Source organism: Salvelinus alpinus, chromosome 7, assembly GCF_045679555.1.
Source record: "Salvelinus alpinus chromosome 7, SLU_Salpinus.1, whole genome shotgun sequence".
Lineage (NCBI taxonomy): Eukaryota > Metazoa > Chordata > Actinopteri > Salmoniformes > Salmonidae > Salvelinus > Salvelinus alpinus.
The window spans coordinates 57,639,700-57,665,043 of NC_092092.1; the positions used below are offsets into that span (position 1 = coordinate 57,639,700).

At 44.5% G+C, this 25,344-nt stretch overlaps 1 long non-coding RNA gene across 2 annotated transcripts in view; it reads right to left on the reverse strand.

The window, feature by feature from the left end:
* Positions 1–632: 632 nt before the first annotated feature.
* LOC139581305 (uncharacterized) overlaps positions 633–25,344 on the reverse strand; it is a 244,252-nt gene continuing 219,540 nt past the window's right edge. For both annotated transcript variants that reach the window (XR_011676195.1, XR_011676196.1), the window contains one exon: positions 633–6,293. This is a non-coding gene — a long non-coding RNA (uncharacterized lncRNA). The remainder of the gene's footprint in view (positions 6,294–25,344) is intronic.

A 25,344-nucleotide genomic window follows, 5' to 3' on the forward strand; every position in this document is an offset into this window, starting at 1 on the left:
TATCTCTCCTTTCTCTCTTGCTTTATCTCTCTCTTTATCTCTCTCTTTTCTCTCTAGCTTTATCTCTCTCTTTTCCCTCTGGTTTTATCTCTCTCTTTTTTTGTCCTCCTCCATACTGTGTATTAGATCTCTCTCTCTGTCTAATTGCTATCCTGGATGCGTACACAGAGCGCTTTGGTCTAGTGATAATAGCTTCAGCACCATTAACCCCTACCCACCCTCTCTGGTCCTTTGGTGTTGATCCACCTTGTAAATGGACTGGTGGTTAGGGCCAATAATGCACATGTATGCTTGAGTATTCCTTGGTCAAATCCCCATTAAAAGCCTCAGCCTCAGAGGACAAATGAACTGGCTTGTCAATATCTATCAGCAGTCTAAGTGGTGGTCACTGAGGACCCTAGGAATGCTTTTCTCCTCCATACCTGCTAGAGGCAACACATTAGTACTCCCCAATGCCCCCTACATATTATTGGAAATGTAATTGTCAGTGTTGTCATCAGGATTATCATCCTGATCATGCCCAGTGTCATCACAACCATTGTCATCAGCACCACTCATGTTGTCCTTTTCCTCCTCTCTTAGTTTCTGTCTTTTTCCACCCACAAAATCCACCTCATTTTACCACAACATGATTAGAGTCAGATAAGATCCTTTATTGTCCTAGTTGAGGAAATAGCAGAGGATGAAAGACAGTATGCTATAACAATATAGGAGTATGTGATACACACTGACCTATAAGAGAGATAGTCAGAATAACAGAGAGATAAGTCAGAATAACAGAGGGGTAAGTCGTAATAACAGCGGGATAAGTCATAATAACAGATAGGTAAGTCATAATAACAGAGAGAAAAGTCATAATAGCAGAGATAAGTCATTATATCAGTGAGATAAGTCATAATAGCAGAGATAAGTCATAATATCAGTGGGATAAGTCATAATAGCAGAGAGATAAATCATAATATCAGTGAGATAAGTCATAATATCAGTGAGATAAGTCATAATAGCAGAGATAAGTCATAATAGCAGAGAGATAAGGCATAACAGCAGAGAGATAAGTCATAATAGCAGAGATAAGTCATAATAGCAGAGATAAGTCATAATAGCAGAGAGATAAGTCATAATAGCAGAGAGATAAGTCATAATATCAGTGAGATAAGTCATAATATCAGAGAGATAAGTCATAATAGCAGAGATAAGTCATAATATCAGTGAGATAAGTCATAATAGCAGAGATATAAGTCATAATATCAGTGAGATAAGTCATAATATCAGTGAGATAAGTCATAATATCAGAGAGATAAGTCATAATATCAGTGAGATAAGTCATAATAACAGTGAGATAAGTCATAATATCAGTGAGATATGCCATAATAGCTGAGATTAGTCATAATAGCAGAGAGATAAGTCATAATAGCAGAGAGATAAGTCATAATAGCCGAGATAAGTCATAATAGCAGAGATAAGTCATAATATCAGTGAGATAAGTCATAATAGCAGACAGATAAGTCATAATATCAGTGAGAAAGTCATAATATCAGTGAGATAAGTCATAATAGCAGAGATAAGTCATAATAGCAGAGAGATAAGGCATAATAGCAGAGAGATAAGTCATAATATCAGTGATATAAGTCATAATATCAGTGATATAAGTCATAATATCAGTGAGATAAGTCATAATATCAGAGAGATAAGTCATAATATCAGAGAGATAAGTCATAATATCAGAGAGATAAGTCATAATATTAGTGAGATAAGTCATAATAACAGTGAGATAAGTCATAATATCAGTGAGATATGCCATATTAGCAGATATAAGTCATAATAGCAGTGAGATAAGTCATAATATCAGTGAGATAAGTCATAATAGCAGAGAGATAAGTCATAATAGCAGAGCGATAAGTCATAATATCAGTGAGATAAGTCATAATAGCAGAGATATAAGTCATAATAGCAGAAAGATAAGGCATAATAGCAGTGAGATAAGTCATAATAGCAGAGCTAAGTCATAATAGCAGAGAGATAAGTCATAATAGCAGAGAGATAAGTCTTAATAGCCGAGATAAGTCATAATAGCAGAGATAAGTCATAATATCAGTGAGATAAGTCATAATAGCTGAGATTAGTCATAATAGCAGAGAGATAAGTCATAATAGCAGAGAGATAAGTCATAATAGCCGAGATAAGTCATAATAGCAGAGATAAGTCATAATATCAGTGAGATAAGTCATAATAGCAGACAGATAAGTCATAATATCAGTGAGAAAGTCATAATATCAGTGAGATAAGTCATAATAGCAGAGAGAAGTCATAATAGCAGAGAGATAAGGCATAATAGCAGAGAGATAAGTCATAATATCAGTGATATAAGTCATAATATCAGTGATATAAGTCATAATATCAGTGAGATAAGTCATAATAGCAGAGTTAAATCATAATAGCTGAGAAATAAGTCATAATAGCAGAGATAAGTCATAATAGCAGAGATAAGTCATAATATCAGTGAGATAAGTCATAATATCAGAGAGATAAGTCATAATATCAGTGAGAAGTCATAATATCAGAGAAATAAGTCATAATATCAGTGAGATAAGTCATAATATCAGAGAGATAAGTCATAATATCAGAGAGATAAGTCATAATATCAGAGAGATAAGTCATAATATCAGAGAGATAAGTCATAATATCAGAGAGATAAGTCATAATATTAGTGAGATAAGTCATAATAACAGTGAGATAAGTCATAATATCAGTGAGATATGCCATATTAGCAGATATAAGTCATAATAGCAGTGAGATAAGTCATAATATCAGTGAGATAAGTCATAATAGCAGAGAGATAAGTCATAATAGCAGAGCGATAAGTCATAATATCAGTGAGATAAGTCATAATAGCAGAGATATAAGTCATAATAGCAGAAAGATAAGGCATAATAGCAGTGAGATAAGTCATAATAGCAGAGCTAAGTCATAATAGCAGAGATAAGTCATAATAGCAGAGATAAGTCATAATATCAGTGAGATAAGTCATAATAGCAGACAGATAAGTCATAATATCAGTGAGATAAGTCATAATATCAGTGAGATAAGTCATAATAGCAGAGATAAGTCATAATAGCAGAGAGATAAGGCATAATAGCAGAGAGATAAGTCATAATATGAGTGAGATAAGTCATAATATCAGTGAGATAAGTCATCATATCAGAGAAATAAGTCATAATATCAGTGAGATAAGTCATAATATCAGAGAGATAAGTCATAATATCAGTGAGATAAGTCATAATATCAGAGAGATAAGTCATAATATCAGAGAGATAAGTCATAATATCAGTGAGATAAGTCATAATAGCAGAGATAAGTCATAATAGCAGAGAGATAAGGCATAATAGCAGAGAGATAAGTCATAATATCAGTGATATAAGTCATAATATCAGTGAGATAAGTCATAATAGCTGAGAGATAAGTCATAATAGCTGAGAGATAAGTCATAATAGCAGAGATAAGTCATAATATCAGTGAGATAAGTCATAATATCAGAGAGATAAGTCATAATATCAGTGAGATAAGTCATAATATCAGAGAAATAAGTCATAATATGAGTGAGATCAGTCATAATATCAGAGAGATAAGTCATAATATCAGTGAGATAAGTCATAATATCAGAGAAATAAGTCATAATATCAGTGAGATAAGTCATAATATCAGTGAGATAAGTCATAATAGCTGAGAGATAAGTCATAATAGCTGAGAGATAAGTCATAATAGCAGAGATAAGTCATAATATCAGTGAGATAAGTCATAATATCAGAGAAATAAGTCATAATATGAGTGAGATCAGTCATAATATCAGAGAGATAAGTCATAATATCAGTGAGATAAGTCATAATATCAGAGAAATAAGTCATAATATCAGTGAGATAAGTCATAATATCAGTGAGATAAGTCATAATATCATAGAAATAAGTCATAATATCAGTGAGATAAGTCATAATATCAGAGAGATAAGTCATAATATCAGTGAGATAAGTCATAATATCAGAGAGATAAGTCATAATATCAGTGAGATAAGTCATAATAACAGTGAGATAAGTCATAATATCAGTGAGATATGCCATAATAGCAGAGATAAGTCATAATATCAGTGAGATAAGTCATAATATCAGAGAAATAAGTCATAATGTCAGTGAGATAAGTCATAATAACAGAGAGATAAGTCATAACAACAGAGAGATAAGTCATAATAACAGTATAATAGACAGAGATAATAAATACAGTTACAGCAGGCTGGTGGTAGCAGTGGGAGTTGTGCATGTGAATGGTCTGATCTAGCATTAGCATAATAAAGATCTATGTTTACATTGGAGGCAGAGAGTTTATACAGGTTTCACTAAGAGCCATTAGTGCCTGCCAACCGTCTCTGAGTGAGCTGGCAACAATAGCAACTTATAAGGCAAATACTGCAATCCATCTCTTCCGAGGGAATACGCACACACACAGACACAGTAGCCCTTCAATCTAACAAATACCAACAAAGGCAGTACCTTCATAGCGCATACCCATATTGGAGAGATGACATAACCAATTTCTTCTCAGAGTAGACATCATTATTTTTTTACAGCAGTGCCCTACTTTCCCAAAACTTCAGATTTTCCCCAAAGTGTTTTGCAAAAGACTTAATGAAGACTTACAAGCAAGCGAGGAGCTGTCAATGTTAGGCAGAGAGCAGAGTTAGGCAGAGAGCAGAGTTAGGCAGAGAGCAGAGTTAGGCAGAGAGAAGAGTTAGGCAGAGAGCAGAGTTAAACAGAGAGAAGAGTTAGGCAGAGAGCAGAGTTAGGCAGAGAGCAGAGTTAGGCAGAGAGCAGAGTTAGGCAGAGAGCAGAGTTAGGCAGAGAGCAGAGTTAGGCAGAGAGCAGTGTTAGGCAGAGAGCAGAGTTAGGCAGAGAGAAGAGTTAGGCAGAGAGCAGAGTTAGGCAGAGAGCAGAGTTAGGCAGAGAGCAGAGTTAGGCAGAGAGCAGAGTTAGGCAGAGAGAAGAGTTAGGCAGAGAGCAGAGTTAGGCAGAGAGCAGAGTTAGGCAGAGAGAAGAGTTAGGCAGAGAGCAGAGTTAGGCAGAGAGCAGAGTTAGGCAGAGAGAAGAGTTAGGCAGAGAGCAGAGTTAGGCAGAGAGCAGAGTTAGGCAGAGAGAAGAGTTAGGCAGAGAGCAGAGTTAGGCAGAGAGCAGAGTTAGGCAGAGAGCAGAGTTAGGCAGAGAGCAGAGTTAGGCAGAGAGCAGAGTTAGGCAGAGAGTCGAAGCAAAACTCGTTGGTGTTTGTTTGCTGCAGCTCACACAAACTCACACAACATAAGGTAGCAAGGGGCCAAACGGAGTAAGACGGTTGTAAATAATAATTCATTTCAGAACACAATTTCTCTGGGAGATGGATGGAAATGGAAGCACGGCAGTGGGAGTGAGTGATGGATCAGGTAGTACTCCGGTGTGGTAGAAGGGTGTTACCGGAGGGCTAGTTTGAGTAGCCAAGTCCTCCTGTAGGTGTCATGGCTTGACTGGTCCATCATCTATTATGGAGCCTGCTGTGTCTTGGCTGGGAGAGAGAGGTGTGTATGCGTGAGTGTAGCATGCGTGTGTTTACATTTAGCGTGTGTGTATATGTGTATGGCAGGGAGTGCATCTCTGTGGGTTACCAGACTGGGCTGGGGTGAAGTAGGAATCCCTGGGGCAACTCTTTCTGCAGCTGAGGCTCTAATAATCCATTTCACCACAGGAGATGAGGAAGAGAGAGAAGGCCTGGGGGCACTTAGTGGACAGATGGACTCATCTCCACCGTGACCTCAGGGAGATGGTATTGTAAATGAGGGCGTGTGTATGTGTGTGTATGCAGTTGGCTGTGTGTGTGGGAGTGACTGGGAGCTGGGTGGGTATGTGGGTATACAATATGGTTTAAGGGTATGTGACCTTTGTGCTGCATGAGTGAAAGTCCGTTGATTAACGTCTCTCTATCGAGAGTGAGCGCACAGGTCGAGATTTCTTAGACCAGGAGCACTAACGAAGGCAAGGAAGACGATCGGGAAGGAAAGAGAGGGGGAGGAGGAGGAGAGGAAGAGGAGGATGTGGCCGTCATGGGGTTTCTGGTTGCCATGGTTGCGTGGTGAGAGCATCGGTTGTGTGGCTGGCGTTGCTGGACCCGTGGGAGGGAGGCAGCTGGCTGTTAGACACACCACCAGATGGAGCGGTGTTGGCTACGGTTTCCAGGAACACACGTAGGCCTTCTCCCCAGTCTGTACATGTGTCATATCAACCCTGTCAACACACACATCACACTAGAATGAATGGTCTGTAGGGATCTGCGGCTGGCACGCACACACACACACACACACACACACACACACACACACACACACACACACACACACACACACACACACACACACACACACACACACACACACACACACACACACACACACACACACACACACACACACACACACACACACACACACACACACACACACACACACACACACACACACACACACACACTACAGAGTGGATGGGTTTCCTAACAGTATGCAGACCTCAGAGGCCCAAACTGTAATCAATACTGGAAGTTAAAGCTGGATGGAGGCTGTCTGGGGGATCAGTAGGGCTGAGGAGGGAAACAGGCTTTCATTGGTACCCTTCCTGGTCCGTGAACCTCCACGTAGAGTAGGTGCAGAGAGATTCTAAGTGTGGCAATGTGTCAAAGTTTTCTGTTTGTTTAAAATCACAATCAGGTCTACTTTCACAGTTTCACAGCTTCACAAAACCATTTGTTTCATCCCTTGAGCTAAAAACCTTACAAAGCCGGCAAACAGCTCAGCATGAACAGCTATTGAAAATCCTTAACACTATTCTTGAGTGTTACTATATATAACTGTGCCATAATCTTTGTAGATATGTGGATCAAACACACCAAAAAAATTTGCACACAATTAATCTAGGAGTTGCTAGAGTTGGTCTGTGATGTCTGACGGTAATAACAACAGAGTTGCTGCTGTTGTCTTAGTCTCTGAGATGGTGTTCAGAGTTAAGACAGGAAGAAGCAGAGACAGGCAGACAGCCAGCTACAAAGCAATAACCCAGGATCACACAGTGACCTGTGACCTCATTCTTCCCCAGATAAGTCTAAACATCGCTGAGCTGCATGAGACAGGAGACAGAGACCCACAGTATTTCTCTTAATATTGTAAACCTAAAGCAGTAATTGATTAGTTATAGTTATATCCTTAATTAGATTAGTTATATTCCTGTCTGTCGAGGTAGAGCATGAAGAGAGGGAATGGGGAATAATGATTTAGTCTAGTTATTGTTTAAATGAATGAAAACCCTTTCATTTTAGTCACATCATTAACCTATAGTAAACAGAAATCAATTACGTCCATTTACACAAACGTACATACAGTGGCAAGAACAAGTATGTGAACCCTTTGGAATTACCTGGATTTCTGCATAAATTGGTCATAAAATTTGGTCTGATCTTCATCTAGTCACAACAATAGACAGACACAGTGTGCTTAACCCAATAACACACAAACAATTTAACGTTTTCATGTCTTTATTGAACACACCGTGTAAACATTCACAGTGCAGGGTGGGAAAAGTATGTGAACCCTTGAATTGGTTGAACTGGTTGACCCTCCTTTGGCAGCAATAACCTCAACCAAACGTTTTCTGTAGTTGCGGACCAGACCTGCAGTCAGTCAGGAGGAATTTTGGACTCTGGACTCTGACTGGGCCACCCCAGAAGGAGTATTTTCTTCTGTTGAAGCCATTCTGTTGTTGATTTACTTCTGTGTTTTCGGTCGTTGTCCTGTTGCATCACCCAACTTCTGTTGAGCTTCAATTGGGGGACAGATAACCTAACATTCTCCTGTAAAATGTCTTGATAAACTTGGGAATTAATTTGTCCGTCAATGACAGCAAGCTGTCCAGGCCCTGAGGCAGCAAAGCAGCCCCAAACCATGATGCTCCCTCCACCAGACTTTACGGTTGGGATGAGGTGTTGGTGTGCTGTCACTTTTTTTCTTCTCCACACAGTGTTGTGTGTTCCTTCCAAACAACTCATCTGTAGTTTCATCTGTCCATAGAATATTTTTCCAGTAGCGCTGTGGAACATCCTGGTGCACTTTTGCAAACTTCAGACGTGCAGCAATGTTTTTTTTGTTTGTCTGTGGTGTCCTCCCATGAACATCATTTCTGTTTAGTGTTTTACGTATCGTAGTCCCGTTATCAGAGATGAGGATGTTCCAGAGATTTCTGTAAGTCTTTAGCTGACACTCCAGGATTCTTCTTAATCTCATTGAGCATTCTGCTCTGTGCTCTTGCTGTCGTCTTTCCAGGACGGCCACTCCTAGGGAGAGTAGCAACAGTGCTGAACTTTCTCCATTTATAGACAATTTGTCTTACCATGGACTGATGAACATCAAGGCTTTTAGAGATACTTTTGCAAGTCAACAATTCTTAATCTTAGGTCTTCTGAGATCTATTTTGTTTGAGGCATGGTTCACATCAAGCAATGCTTCTTCTGAATAGCAAACTCAAATGTTGTGAGTGTTTTTTATAGGGTAAGGCAGCTGTAACCAACATCTCCAACCTTGTCTCAATGATTGTACTCCAGGTTAGCTGACTGCTGACTCGAATTAGCTTTTGGAGAAGTCATTAGCCTAGGGGTTCACAAACGTTTTCCAACCTAAACTGTGAATGTTTAAATGATGTATTCAATATTATTAGTTTAATCACAGCATGTTTGTCTATTGTCGTGACTTAGTTCAAATTTTATGACCAATTTATGCAGAAATCCAGGTAATTCCAAAGGGTTCACATACTTTTTCTTGCCACTATAGCTTTGTCCTTCCAACATATGTTTATGCATAACATCGTATTCTCTTCCCAACAGCAGAAATATGACAAACATATAAGCATATATAAGAATATCATATATAATATATATATATATATATATGGCCAGATAAATTCCTAATTCAGCCTACATAGATATTACACATTACATACAAAACAAACAGAGACACACAAGTGCAGAGAGAGAGAGAGAGATTTGTGAAATTTGTAGTGTCTTTATACTTTTGGAACTTTGTGAGTGTAATGTTTAGTGTTCATTTTTATTGTTTATTTCACTTTTGTTTATTATTTAGTTCACTTGCTTTGGCAATGTCAACATGTGTTTCCCATGCCAATAAAGCCCTTAAATTTAAATTGAATTGAATTGAGAGAGAGAGAGCGAGAGAGAGAGAGAGAGAGAGAGAGAGAGAGAGAGAGAGAGAGAAAGTGAGAGCAAGCAAGATAGACAGAGCGAGAGAGACAGAGAGAGAGAGAGTGAGCGACAGAGAGAGAGAGAGAGCGACAGAGAGAAAGAGCGACAGAGAGACAGAGTGGGCGACAGAGATAGAGTGAGAGAGAGAGAGTGAGCGACAGAGAGAGAGAGACAGAGAGAGAGAGCAACAGAGAGAAAGAGACAAAGCGAGAGAGAGCGACAGAGAGAGAGAGAGAGAGAGAGAGAGAGAGAGAGAGAGAGAGAGAGAGAGAGAGAGAGAGAGAGAGAGAGAGAGAGAGAGAGAGAGAGAGAGAGAGAGAGAGAGAGAGAGAGAGAGAGAGAGAGAGAGAGAGAGAGAGAGAGAGAGAGAGAGAGTGAGCGACAGAGAGAGAGAGACAAAGCGAGAGAGAGTGACAGACAGAAAGAGAGAAAGCGAGAGAGAGCGACAGACAGAGAGAGAGAGACAGAGGGAGAGAGAGTAGCGCAATCATTAGATTGTGCCGCAAAATAGTATGGGTTGAACCTCCATCACCCAGTTGCCATTGATATCAACATTCCACTGGTGGCCGCAGCCACACTGATATCCAAAAGTACAACTGGGTTGAATGACTTTGAATGGAAGCAAATGACTGTTACACCCAGTGATGTAGTGGCATCACTTAACCTCAAGTCCGCATCAAGTCCCAAGTCCACTGTGCAGGAGTTCGAGTCCAAGTGCTCCAGTCTGAGTCACTGGGTCCACAGTAACTCAAAAAGAAAGGTATCTAACCAGTCAGATATAGTGTAGTGGCAATAGGGATTTTGTCAATAAATTGTTTGCTTTCATTTTTCCTTTCTTTCTGTGCCACCAAATGATTGCATGTAGGCTACTGGTAATGTTACCAGGGCCACGTTCAGTTGTAAAACGTTCTTGAACATTGCAGATAGAAATTACATAAAGAGCTGACGTTATTCCTTATTTAACATGGCAGAGAGGCAGGTTTGTTCTACATAGCATATTTCTATCTGAACGTTCCAAAACCTTGCGTCCTGCTGAACGCGCTGCAGGTTGTTAGCTATAGCTAACTAATGAGGTAACATGACTGAGCAAGGTGTAGCCTAAACAAATGGTTAACGGTCCAGTCCGCAAGTAGCCTAGGTTTAGACCAGCCCGGGCTGTGCTTTATGAATGTAAAATGCAGCCCGCCAATGCACAATATAAATAAAATATAAAAACGTAGCCAGTATTAGGCTTTTGAACTGTAAATCTCTCAAGCCGTTTTCTCGGGGAAGAGGGTGACTTGGCTATGGAACCTGGCTATGAAATGCAGTGGGGAAAGTGGGAGGGTTGAGTGAGACTATAAATTCAAAGCCAGTCTACTTTGCTATACTGCAAGGAGAGAAAAACATTTTACTGTGAAACTCAATGCTGCTATTGTTTTTCCCTTTGTGAAGCAGCTTGTGTTTCTTAACCTGGCAAAGAGTAGTTAATTAGAAGGCTGGTGGTGGGGAAGCAAGAGAGTCGCCTGCACAATGAGTCGGAGTGAACTGTCTGCCCACACTCATCTCTTGCTCCCCTGCAGCTCACCAGCTGATGTAGGCCGGGTGTGGTGTGTCCCTCCCACTGCTGAGCAGAACTGCGAGGCGCATCTGTGCTGCTAATATTAATTGTGCGTATCACTGAAAAGCTCTCAATCTCTTAAAAAACCATTGTCCAGTCCACGCAGTCAGATTTTAGTCACAGAGATAATTTTGTCTCATTTTAGTCAACTTAATTTTTTTTTTTCCCCATTTGGTTACATTTTTTTCTCAGTCTACTTAGTCAGTTGTCGTCACGTCAATCGTCACTGAAAAATAGGTGTTTGACGAATTTTTGAGTCACTGTATTTGTTGACGAAATTAACACTGACACACGCCGATACACAGACACACACACAGTTCATGTCCTGTTTACTGGAAAGTGGTTGCTGTGCAGTGACACGTGCACAAGGAACTGGAGTGTTCTATTAATGATGCAGGAACACCGGCCCTTGTACAAGTCACGGCCGCATTTGACCATGGTTCAAGGACAAGGCCAGGCCAATGCACTCCACCAAACAGAAAGCAATTGCCGCAGTCGGTCTCTGGTTTCTCAAATGGTTCCAAGCGCTAGCGGTGTCACCATACAGGGACACTGAGCTCTGAGTGGAGAGAAGGCGAAGCAAATTGCTACAAGATAAATTAAAGCACAGTAGGGACGTCGCACTGACGAAAGACCGGGCCAATTCCGAAAGCCTGGCAGTTGGCAGACAGTACCCAATACACATCTATTGCCCATCGGCATGACAACGGTAGAGATAAAAAGACGTGACACAGCCCAGCCACTCATTACAAGATAACACTCCAGAGGGCCATTAAACGCCGTTACATTTTCAAACGTTCTATCCAGGATGGCACCGTAACAGCCGGCGCCCGCCAAATGGCTCGCCCTGCTTTAAATGGACAGAATCCAGACCATACATATGGAATCAGGTGAACATTCTTGTTAACACCAACAACCTTGCTTTCTGGGAGAAATCATTACATAAGGATCCAGGCTGGGAGGCAAGAAGTGTACTGATGCATGCTATGATCATTGTGTGCTGTTGAAATGTTACATGATATTGTGAATTCTCCCTGAGTAACTTATCTCTATTTCAAGGAGAACATGTCATGTTTTGTATCATTGTGTAGGGAACATTATGCCCTGAAAAATGACCCATCTTTCCCAGTTGTACAAAGGATTTATCTATCAATAATGGAAGAATATTCAATTCCCTAAGGAAAGGGACTCTCCTCCCTGGGGTTGGGTGTACCTGCTGCTATGCCAGACCTAAGAATCAGGCAAGGAGCCTCAGCACCTAGCCCCGCCCTCATTGTCCATTCGAACTGAACACCCCCATGACCTCCTTCCTTTATGTAAGGATGTTTGGGAACCCGGCCAGAGATTGAGCTACTACTGAATTTCACGCAAGAGCATTCAATGCAGCCTTTCCTCACTCGTGTAATCCCTATTGTTGTGAGCGTGTAAAACCTCGATACTGCTTAGGCCATTTCCCTTTTAAAATGACCTGCTTTGTCTCGTTTAGAATGATTGTGAAATAATTGCTTATCCTACACCGTCCTCTCCCTTCCCCTTGCTAACTACTTCATCGGTGCTTATCGTTTTTGCCATAATCTGTCACTGATCAATTAATCCTGTACCGTAGTATTACCTTGTTTTTTAAATTAATATTTGTTTTATAAAATAATATCACTGTCTCTGAGATTTTGAATCTGACTTGTCATTAAAAGAACCTCACAGAACCTTGAGATTGTAATTGTGACAAGTAGGCCTGCGGTTTATGCTACATGCTAAGAGCATTTCCTATCGACTTAAATGATGGTTGGTGCCCTGTTTACCGTAGAATATAGATAAGTCCATATTTTACATTCCATGATTAATTGCCTAATTAATTAGACATTATCATAACGTTAGGCCACTCTGCTACAGCACACATACAAAAAAAGAGCCATTTTCAAGTCGGCATCGTTTCTCAGCATTTTCACTGATTTCCACATAAAGTAGACCTTCGCACTATTTGTCAGAGACAGCGCTCAGAGGGGCTATTGATTGTGGTGGACATGCAGACACCGCACCGCAGATGCATGCCTAATCACCTGCAGTAAAATGAAACAATTCCTATAGCAACAGCTCAGGATGACATTGGCCAATGAGAGGCCAACGAGCTTTGTCGTCTATCGCTCTTACATTCCAGGTTCATTTGGGTACAGAGAGAACCAAACTCTTCACTACTGGCGCAGGAAGAAACCCTAGCTGATGAAGAGCCACCTCAGACATCATCACTATTAAAGATAGTAAAGGAATAGTGTAGTCTGCAGTAATTCTTTCTTCGTAGAGAGAGGGAGTCAACCGCAGTTTCTATTCCAGAAGCATAGTGTACATACAGTACATGGTGGGTGTTGAACCCTTCACCAGGGGCCTCCTTCAGGGGGCCTGGCCTGCAGCATGACCCTGATCGATGGAAACACGGGCCCTACAACCCTCCTCCGCTGTGTCTGGCCTTGGGTAAAGCCTCTTCAAACACCAGCTTCTGAGACAAACTCAATACAGGTGTTCAGTGCTATGTGTTCAGTGCTCTTGTTCAGTGCTTTCTGTTCAGTGCTCTTGTTCAGTGCTCTTGTTCAGTGCTCTTGTTCAGTGCTTTGTATTCAGTGCTCTTGTTCAGTGCTCTGTGTTCAGTGCTTTGTGTTCAGTGCTCTTGTTCAGTGCTTTGTGTTCAGTGCTCTTGTTCAGTGCTCTTGTTCAGTGCTCTGTGTTCAGTGCTTTGTGTTCAGTGCTCTTGTTCAGTGCTCTTGTTCAGTGCTTTGTATTCAGTGCTCTTGTTCAGTGCTCTGTGTTCAGTGCTTTGTGTTCAGTGCTCTGTGTTCAGTGCTTTGTGTTCAGTGCTCTTGTTCAGTGCTCTGTGTTCAGTGCTCTTGTTCAGTGCTTTGTGTTCAGTGCTCTTGTTCAGTGCTTTGTGTTCAGTGCTCTTGTTCAGTGCTTTGTGTTCAGTGCTCTGTGTTCAGTGCTCTATGTTCGGTGCTCTGTGTTCAGTGCTCTGTGTTCAGTGCTTTGTGTTCAGTGCTCTGTGTTCAGTGTTCTTGTTCAGTGCTCTGTGTTCAGTGCTCTTGTTCAGTGCTTTGTGTTCAGTGCTCTTGTTCAGTGCTTTGTGTTCAGTGCTCTGTGTTCAGTGCTCTATGTTCGGTGCTCTGTGTTCAGTGCTCTTGTTCAGTGCTTTGTGTTCAGTGCTCTGTGTTCAGTGCTCTATGTTCGGTGCTCTGTGTTCAGTGCTCTTGTTCAGTGCTCTGTGTTCAGTGCTCTTGTTCAGTGCTTTGTGTTCAGTGCTCTCGTTCAGTGCTTTGTGTTCAGTGCTCTGTGTTCAGTGCTCTATGTTCGGTGCTCTGTGTTCAGTGCTCTTGTTCAGTGCTTTGTGTTCAGTGCTCTGTGTTCAGTGTTCTTGTTCAGCGCTCTGTGTTCAGTGCTCTGAATGTCTGTTATGTGTTATGCATTATGTATTATGTCTTGAGTTTCTGCTGGTGGGTGTGTGGTGGGTGTCTGCACATGTGCGAGTGCATATATTTGAACAAAAGTATTTTTATTCATTTGTATGTAGGTTAGTGCAGAGCAGCAGATTGGATGGAAGTGCGTGTGTATATTTCTTCATGTTTACTGTCAGTCAGGCATGATCACAGATCATAGTCACAGATCACAGATCGGAGTCTACCTCTGCTGAGCACCTGCTCCTTTGTCCTCTATTACTTGCCAAGTCGCCGTTTGGGTGGTGTTATAATATCTATATTATTTGTATACAGTTTTTGTCATTTTTGTACGGAACCCACAAGTTGTCGTGACATCGTCATGTTCGCCACCCCCAACCCCCACCTCGTCCGTTGGTTGCTCCTATTGGTCTGCCCTGTACGGCGCTTGCGCGAGCCTGGGTTGCTCCTATTGGTCTGCCCTGTACGGCGCTTGCGCGAGCCTGGGTTGCTCCTATTGGTCTGCCCTGTACGGCGCTTGCGCGAGCCTGGGTTGCTCCTGTTGGTCTGCCCTGTACGGAGCTTGCGCGAGCCTGGGTTGCTCCTATTGGTCTGCCCTGTACGGCGCTTGCGCGAGCCTGGGTTGCTCCTGTTGGTCTGCCCTGTACGGAGCTTGCGCGAGCCTGGGTTGCTCCTGTTGGTCTGCCCTGTACGGAGCTTGCGCGAGCCTGGGTTGCTCCTATTGGTCTGCCCTGTACGGCGCTTGCGCGAGCCTGGGTTGCTCCTGTTGGTCTGCCCTGTATGGAGCTTGCGCGAGCCTGGGTTGCTCCTGTTGGTCTGCCCTGTACGGAGCTTCCGCGAACCTGGGTTGCTCCTGTTGGTCTGCCCTGTACGGAGCTTGCGCGAGCCTGGGTTGCTCCTGTTGGTCTGCCCTGTACGGAGCTTGCGCGAACCTGGGTTGCTCCTATTGGTCTGCCCTGTACGGCGCTTGCGTGTGCCCCCGGGGTCCAAACATGCATGGCTTGAGATGCGGTCAATGGTCGAGTGTGTGTAGCTAGCTACCTACACTGACCAAAATATAAACATGTAACGTGTTGGTCACATGTTTCATGAGCTGAAATAAAAGATCCCAGAAATGGTAAATTCCCACACGCACAAAAAGCTTATTTCTCAAATTCTGTGCACAAATTTGTTTGCATCCCTGTTAGTGAGCGTTTCTCATTTGCCAAGGTAATCCATCCACCTGACAGGTGTGGCATATCAAGAAGCTGATTAAACGGTATGATCATTACACAGGTGCACCTTGTGCTGGGGACAATAAAAGGCCACAAACTGTGCCTAAAAAGGCCACAGATGTATCAAGTTTTGAGGGATGTGCAATTGGCAGGTTGACTGCAGGAATGTCCACCAGAGCTGTTGCCATAGAATTGAATGTTCATTTACCATAAGCCGCCTCTAACATTTTAGAGAATTTGGCAGTACGTCCAACTGGCCTCACAACCACTGACCATGTGTAACCACTCCAGCCCGGGACCTCCACATCCGGCTTCTTCACCTGTGGGTTCGTCTGAGACCAGCCACCCGGACAGCTGATGAAACTGTGGGTTTGCACAACCAAAGGATTTCTGCACAAACTGTCAGAAACCGTCTCAGGGAAGCTCATCCGCTCACCAGGGTCTTGACCTGACTGCAGTTCGGCATCATAACCAAATTCAGTGGGCAAATGTTCACCTTCGACGGCCACTGGTACACTGTAGAAGTGTGCTCTTCACGGATGAATCCCAGTTTCAACTCTACCGGGCAAATTGCAGACAGGATGTATGGCATCGTGTGGGCGAGCAGTTTGCTGATATCAACGTTGTGAACAGAGTGCTCCATGGTGGCGGTGGGGTTATGGTATGGGCAGGAATAAACTACGACAACGAACACCCTTGTATTTTATCTATGGCAATTTGAATGCACAGAGATACCGTGACGAGACCCTAAAGCCCGTTGTCATGCCATTCATCCGCCGTCATCACCTCATGTTTCAGCATGATAATGCATGGCCCCATGTCGCAAGGATCTGTACACAATTCTTGTCATCTGAAAATGTCCCAGTTCTTCCATGGCCTGCATACTCACCAGACATGTCACCCATTGAGCAAGTTTGGGATGCTCTGTATCAACGTGTACGACAGCGTGTTCCAGTTCCCGCCAATATCCAGCAACTTCACACAGCCATTGAAGAGGAGTAGGACAACATTCCACAGGCCACAATCACCAGCCTGATCAACTCTATGTGAAGGATATGTGTCAAGCTGCATGAGGAAAATGGTGGTCACACCAGATAGTGACTGGTTTTCTGATCCACGGACATACTTTTTATTTTAAAGGTATCTGTGACCAACAGAAGCATATCTGTATTCCCAGTCATGTGAAATGCATATATTAGGGCCTACTGAATTTATTTAAATTGACTGATTTCCTTACATGAACTGTAACTCAGTAAAATCTTAGAAATTGTCGCATGTTGTGTTTATTTATTTGTTCAGTGTAGTTTAAATATGAACAGCAGCACAACATGAGTAACACTTGATTTACATCATCATCAATATTGGGTCTGGTTGGAAGTATCGAGAGACAGAAAGACAGAGAGTAGCGGCTGCATCTATGACCCGTCGACCCAACTCCATCCCTTCCTCAGTCGAGAGTTGCACATGTGTGTCAGAGCAGCAGCAACACCGGTAGTCTAGACCTTACATTACCACCATATACTCAAATATCCACACAAGCCACTAGCCAGCCAGCCGTATAATATGAGTTAAAAGATTAGGAATTTTATATTAAGAAGTTATTTAAGAGCTTTGAAGATCAATCACAATCAGAAAAGAAAATAGAGCTAGACTAGCAGATCATCAATGACATGCTGATATATAGCCCACTCTCCTTTCCCCATGTCAATGCTATTCATTGACTACAGCTCAGCGTTCAACACCATAGAGCCCTCAACGCTCATCAATAAGCTAAGGACCCTGGGACTAAACACCTCCCTCTGGAACTGGATCCTGGACTTCCTGACGGGCCGCCCCCCAGGTGGTAAGGGTAGGTAACAACACATCTGCCAGGCTGATCTTCAACACGGGGGACCCTCAGGGGTGCATGCTCAGTCCCCTCCTGTACTCCCTGTTCACTCATGACTGCATGGCCAAGCACGACCCCAACACCATCATTAAATTTGCCGATGACACAACAGTAGTAGGCCTGATCACCGACAACGACGAGACAGCCTATAGAGAGGAGGTCAGAGACCTGGCCGTGTGATGCCAGGACAACAACCTCTCCCTTAACGTGATCAAGACAAAGGAGATGATTGTGGACTACGGTATGATTGTGGACTACATTCTCATCGACGGGGCTGCATTGGAGCAGGTTGAGCGCTTCAAGTTCCTTAGTGTCCACATCACCAACAAACTAACATGGTCCAAGCACACCAAGTCAGTCGTGAAGAGGGCACAACAAAACCTATTCCACGTCAGGAGACTGAAAATATTTGGCATGGGTCCTCTAATCCTCAAAAGGTTCTACAGCTGCACCGTTGAGAGCATCCTGACTGGTTGCATCACTGCCTGGTATGGCAACTGCTCAGCCTCCGACCGCAAGGCACTACAGAGGGTAGTACGAACGGCCCTGTACATCACTGGGGCCAAGCTCCCTGCCATCCAAGATCCTCTATACCAGGCGGTGTCAGAGGAAGGCCAGAAAAATTGGTCAAATACTCCAGCCACCCTAGTCATGGACTGTTCTCTCTGATACCGCACGGCAAGTGGTACCGGAGGGCCCAGTCTAGGTCCAAGAGATTTCTAAACAGCTTCTACCCCCAAGCCATAAGACTCCTGAACATCTAGTCAATTGGCTACCCAGATTAGTCAATTGGCTACCCAGATTATTTGCGTTCCCCCCCCCCCCCCCCCTCTTTACACCACTGCTACTCTCTGTTGTCATCTATGCATAGTCACTTTAATAACTCTACATACATGTACATACTACCTCAACTAACCGGTGCCCCCGCACATTGACTCTGTATCAGTACCCCCCTGTATATAGTCTCACTATTGTTATTTTACTGCTGCTCTTTAATTACTTTTTTTTTTTAACTGCATTGTTGGTTAGGGGCTCGTAAGTAAGCATTTCACTGAAAGGTCTACAGCAGTTGTATTTGGCGCATGTGACCAATAAAATTTGACTTGATTTGATTTGATCTTTAGCAATTACTTTAACTAGCTTGCTTACAATTTGTGATGAGTTAATGTGTTGTTGCAGAAATAAATAGGCCTATGCTCAAAATTGTAAAATGTTTCGTTGCAGAGGCTGTTGATATGTCATGGATTTCAATATATGAATTATTAAACTGCCTTTTTTCCATGTTGAGCACCTGAAAGGTCACGACCCTGCTGTCTCTCTAATGTTTAAGTACTTTCAATATCCTTATGAGTGTCTGTATGTCTGTATCTGTATTTGTCTCAGTAGATGTTTGTGTCTCAGTGTGCCTGTTCGTACATGTCTCTTCCCCTATCTTAATGTCTCTGTTCATGTGTTTGCTCTCCCTGATCAACAGGATGGAAATGATAGCATGAAGCCCACTCAACAAGCTGATGGGGTGTAGCCGTGGTCTGGTATGACTGACTGGCGGCAGCGGTGGCGGAGCGTGGCAGAGCCCTGCTGGGGCACTGCAGGAGGGCTTGTAAAGGTGAGGCTCCGGCACTTGGGCCCCACAATGAGGGGTGCCTCTGGGTAATCACCATGAGGCCAACAGCAGTCAGCAGAGCCAGTGGCCCCCGTCACAAAGAGACCCCTCTCAGAGAGACACAGGCCAGGCTTTGTATTCCCACACACTCCGAGTGTGCCTCGCTCCAGGGGGCCTGAGAGCCACCGCAGGAGGCCTAATAAACCATTAAGAGTGAGAGGAGGGGGTCTGACGGGAGGGAGTCTGGCAGGGGTGAAACACAAACACACACACATACATACACACATACACACATTCATACATACACACATTCATACATACACACATACATACACACATACACACATTCATACATACACACATTCATACACACACACACACACATGCACACATACATACATACATACATACATACATACATACATACATACATACATACATACATACATACATACATACATACATACATACATACATACATACATACATACATACATACATACATACATACATACATACATACATACATACATACATACATACATAAACACGCTGGTGCGGCGAAGAGCGGGGAATCACTCCAACACTTGGACTCGGATACGCTCACGTTGACTCACGAGCGGTTGGTCACTCATATACTATCACTCATTCGGTGGCTTGCTAGGTCACTCACTCACTCACTCCCTCCCTCACCCTTTTCCTTCCTATTTCACTCCCTCCCTCCTGCCCTCTTCCATCACTCCCTCACCTTTCAGCACACATACTGTAGCCCACTGAATCCATCACCCCTCAAAGAAAGTCTCAACATACCGGTTGTGTCAACGCTGTAAAGCAACAACATGCTGAGCTATAATGAATAAATCCATGCACTGTTGTTCGCACACAAGGGCTTTTCATGCAGAAGAACAAGCAGAAACGAAACAAGCAACGACGTCAAAACATGCAAAATCCACTAACGTGTTTAAAGTACACTAATGTGATGTCACTCTTTAATAGCTTCATACTGTTCACTGGTGGGTACATTGTTGGAGAAATGACATCATTCCTTACATATGCTTTTATATTCAGGTTATGGGGACTCAACACCAGGTCATGGAAATGCGCTTTGTTGTTAAACCATATGGTTATACATCACAGGAGGCTGCTGAGGGGAGGACAGCTCATAACAATGTCCTTAACGGAGTACATGGAACGGCATCGGATACCTTTCCGCTGATTCCGCTCCAGCCATTACCACGAGCCCGTCCTCCCCAATTAAGGTGACACCAACCTCCTGTGTTATACAATATAAGCGCTTTACATAGGAAAATAACAAGCAATACTGGAACTAGAACACACTCTTGAGACTACTATTGTGGTTGAAAGGATTGTTCAAGACACAAGTAGGCCACTATAAAATGCCTCTGTATACAGTACAGTAGCTAAAAGCGCCAACCCCACTCTTTTAAGTTCCTTGGGACGCAATCCATTTACCCACTTCAAATTATTCATTGGATAAAACATCCATGGCTTTATCAACAGTTCTCTGCTTGGTTGAATTAGAGCATGGCCATGCTTGTGAAAGGTGGAAGATTACATCAGAGTAGCACTGACGTCATCACCCTGGTCATGTGACCTTCCTGTTTTGACAGGAAGTTTGATGAGAGGAAAGATTGTGGCTGTGGTAACTAGTGACATGCAAAATTGTATTTATCGTAACAAAAAAAACGTTGTTTAAGGTCAGGGTTAGGCATGAGGTTAGCAGTGTGGTTAAGGTTAGGTTCAAAATCAGATTTTTTTATTGACTTTGTGGCTTTGTTGACTAGTGACGACCGAAAAAAAATGAAACTTTCAGCCTCAAATAACAGAGACATACTTCAGCCATTTGTAAACATCTAGCAAAAAAATGAAAGCAATAAAGAGAACAGGAAAACATCCCGAAAGGAAAAGAGCGAGAAGAAAAGCAGGGAGTGTTTAATTACAATTTTATGGATTTAAAATTCAGAGGCCTTCCACTGCATTTTTCATCAGTAGCACTCATTCAGTTGGTAAGCCTTGTTCTCATCCTCATTCACATCTCAGGCCAGGGGAGAACGAAGAGGGAAGGAAGGCTGATTACAATGCAGTCCTGAGCCCAGGCTCATGGGGATGCAGACTAATGATATTCAAATAGACTTGAAGGGCTTCCAGGGGAACTTACAAATGTTTTCAAAACGCTCCTCCAACGTTTCTATATGCATGGAATGTACTTTAAGGAACGGAGCTGCCCGCCCCACCTCAGCCGGCTCCAACATAACAGTGCATGTTTTGGTTAGACAAAAGCAGGGAAGGAAGGAAGAGAGGGAGAGAGGGAAAGAAGAGGGGGATGGAAGGAATAGAGGGAGGGAGGGTTTGAATACCCCATCCAACTAGGTGAAAAACCTGTCGACATGCTCTTAAGCAAGGCACTGAACCCTCATTGCTCCTGTAAGTCGCTCTGGATAAGAGCGTCTGCTAAATGACTCAAATGTAAATGTAGCCATGTGGCGCCACTCCTGTCATAAATAATATCAGCTGTGGTTAAGTGAGAGGAAGAGACTCAGCCCAAATGGTTTGCTGGTGGAAGGACACCACTCAGCTCTTCTCAGACATACACACACCTGCTCAGCACTCTCCTGCCCCCCTACTGATTCTGAGGACAGAAGAGGACTCATCGTTAAATCAGCCTACCTACAAGACCCGAGGGCAAGAGTAAGACACTTAGCAGATGGAGAGCAAAGAGACACAGGTGGAAAAGGGAATAAAGGCAATGGTCCACATTTCTATCTCCCTCTGCTCTGGGCTAGAGCCAAGCCAGATCCTTCTGTCCGGGGCTAGAGCCAAGCCAGATCCTTCTGCCCGGGGCTAGAGCCAATCCAGATCCCTCTGCCCGGGGCTAGAGCCAATCCAGATCCTTCTGCCCGGGGCTAGAGCCAATCCAGATCCCTCTGCCCGGGGCTAGAGCCAATCCAGATCCCTCTGCCCGGGGCTAGAGCCAATCCAGATCCTTCTGCCCGGGGCTAGAGCCAATCCAGATCCCTCTGCCCGGGGCTAGAGCCAAGCCAGATCCTTCTGCCCGGGGCTAGAGCCAAGCCAGATCCTTCTGCCCGGGGCTAGAGCCAAGCCAGATCCTTCTGCCCGGGGCTAGAGCCAAGCCAGATCCTTCTGCCCGGGGCTAGAGCCAAGCCAGATCCTTCTGCCCGGGGCTAGAGCCAAGCCAGATCCTTCTGCCCGGGGCTAGAGCCAATCCAGATCCCTCTGCCCTGGGCTAGAGCCAATCCAGATCCCTCTGCCCGGGCTAGAGCCAAGCCAGATACCTCTGCCCGGGGCTAGAGCCAAGCCAGATCCCTCTGCCCGGGGCTAGAGCCAATCCAGATCCCTCTGCCCGGGGCTAGAGCCAAGCCAGATACCTCTGCCCGGGGCTAGAGCCAAGCCAGATCCCTCTGCCCGGGGCTAGAGCCAAGCCAGATCCCTCTGCCCGGGGCTAGAGCCAAGCCAGATCCCTCTGCCCGAGGCTAAAGCCAAGCCATATCCCTCTGCCCTTTTAGATCATAGGAATAATAACACAGACACATCCTCTTCCCGTCTCTCCCAAATTCATGCTACAAGTCCCTGTGAAGACGGAGCCAGTAACGGGAACTATAGAGTAACAATCTCCCTTGGCTAGGGGACTGCTCTGATATCACATAGGCTAAAACTCAATGTCACAGTAGAACAACGCATCTTTCCAAGGAGAACAAGTCCTCATCATCAGATATGGCCATTCTGTAAAGGATGTGCACAAAGAGTGACCTTGGTCAGCCATTAACTGTATATACCTCTTCCTGTCCATGTCTGTGTGTTAATGTGAGTGGATGGTGATTGGCTAAGCAGAACGGAGTACTGTGTGGAAGGGCACACAGTGAGGATATTGCATCACCAAGGCTCCCCTAGCATCTTCAGCATGCCCTGTGGTGCTGTCACGGCAACAGGAGCCAAGAAGACACCTGGCTGTTGTGTGGCTAAAACCACAACCCTTCTGATGCATCTGTGTGATATTGCTGGTCTACATCTCTCACCAATATGGGCATTGAGATAGAGAAGCCTTACAGTGTGAGACGTTGAATTGACTGAGCCAAGTCACTTCCTACAGTAAATCCTTCTTTTGTACTGTAACAGTGGATAAATAATCCACTGGGTCAGGGGTGGGCAATTCCAGTCCTCGGGGGCCTGATTTGGTGTTACACTTTTCCCCCAGCCCCAGCTAACACACCTGACTCCAATAATCAACTAATTATGATCTTCGGTTTAAAATGCTATCAGTTGAATCAGCTGTTTGCTGGGGATGGGGAAGAAGTGTGACATCCCTACGGCCCGCGAGGACTGGAGTTGCCCATCCCTGCCCTGGGTCTATACAACAGAAAAACATCCCTACGGCCCACGAGGAGTTGCCCATCCCTGCCCTGGGTCTATACAACAGAAAAACATCCCTACTGCCCACGAGGAGTTGCCCATCCCTGCCCTGGGTCTATACAACAGAAAAACATCCCTACGGCCCACGAGGAGTTGTCCATCCCTGCCCTGGGTCTATACAACAGAAAAACATCCCTACGGCCCACGAGGAGTTGTCCATCCCTGCCCTGGGTCTATACAACAGAAAAACATCCCTACGGCCCACGAGGAGTTGTCCATCCCTGCCCTGGGTCTATACAACAGAAAAACATCCCTACTGCCCACGAGGAGTTGCCCATCCCTGCCCTGGGTCTATACAACAGAAAAACATCCCTACTGCCCACGAGGAGTTGTCCATCCCTGCCCTGGGTCTATACAACAGAAAAACATCCCTACGGCCCACGAGGAGTTGTCCATCCCTGCCCTGGGTCTATACAACAGAAAAACATCCCTACTGCCCACGAGGAGTTGTCCATCCCTGCCCTGGGTCTATACAACAGAAAAACATCCCTACGGCCCGCGAGGAGTTGTCCATCCCTGCCCTGGGTCTATACAACAGAAAAACATCCCTACGGCCCGCGAGGAGTTGTCCATCCCTGCCCTGGGTCTATACAACAGAAAAACATCCCTACTGCCCGCGAGGAGTTGTCCATCCCTGCCCTGGGTCTATACAACAGAAAAACATCCCTACGGCCCGCGAGGAGTTGTCCATCCCTGCCCTGGGTCTATACAACAGAAAAACATCCCTACGGCCCGCGAGGAGTTGTCCATCCCTGCCCTGGGTCTATACAACAGAAAAACATCCCTACTGCCCACGAGGAGTTGTCCATCCCTGCCCTGGGTCTATACAACAGAAAAACATCCCTACTGCCCACGAGGAGTTGTCCATCCCTGCCCTGGGTCTATACAACAGAAAAACATCCCTACTGCCCACGAGGAGTTGTCCATCCCTGCCCTGGGTCTATACAACAGAAAAACATCCCTACTGCCCACGAGGAGTTGTCCATCCCTGCCCTGGGTCTATACAACAGAAAAACATCCCTACGGCCCGCGAGGAGTTGTCCATCCCTGCCCTGGGTCTATACAACAGAAAAACATCCCTACGGCCCGCGAGGAGTTGTCCATCCCTGCCCTGGGTCTATACAACAGAAAAACATCCCTACGGCCCACGAGGAGTTGTCCATCCCTGCCCTGGGTCTATACAACAGAAAAACATCCCTACGGCCCGCGAGGAGTTGCCCATCCCTGCCCTGGGTCTATACAACAGAAAAACATCCCTACGGCCCGCGAGGAGTTGTCCATCCCTGCCCTGGGTCTATACAACAGAAAAACATCCCTACTGCCCACGAGGAGTTGTCCATCCCTGCCCTGGGTCTATACAACAGAAAAACATCCCTACTGCCCACGAGGAGTTGTCCATCCCTGCCCTGGGTCTATACAACAGAAAAACATCCCTACTGCCCACGAGGAGTTGTCCATCCCTGCCCTGGGTCTATACAACAGAAAAACATCCCTACTGCCCACGAGGAGTTGTCCATCCCTACCCTGGGTCTATACAACAGAAAAACATCCCTACGGCCCGCGAGGAGTTGTCCATCCCTGCCCTGGGTCTATACAACAGAAAAACATCCCTACGGCCCACGAGGAGTTGTCCATCCCTGCCCTGGGTCTATACAACAGAAAAACATCCCTACGGCCCGCGAGGAGTTGTCCATCCCTGCCCTGGGTCTATACAACAGAAAAACATAAGCTAGCGGATACAATTATATTTTTCTGTCAGCCTGTAAGACAGCAAACCCCTTACACAATACATCAGAATGAATCAACAGTATTGAGTGTGTGCATATGTTTGACACAACTCATGTTGA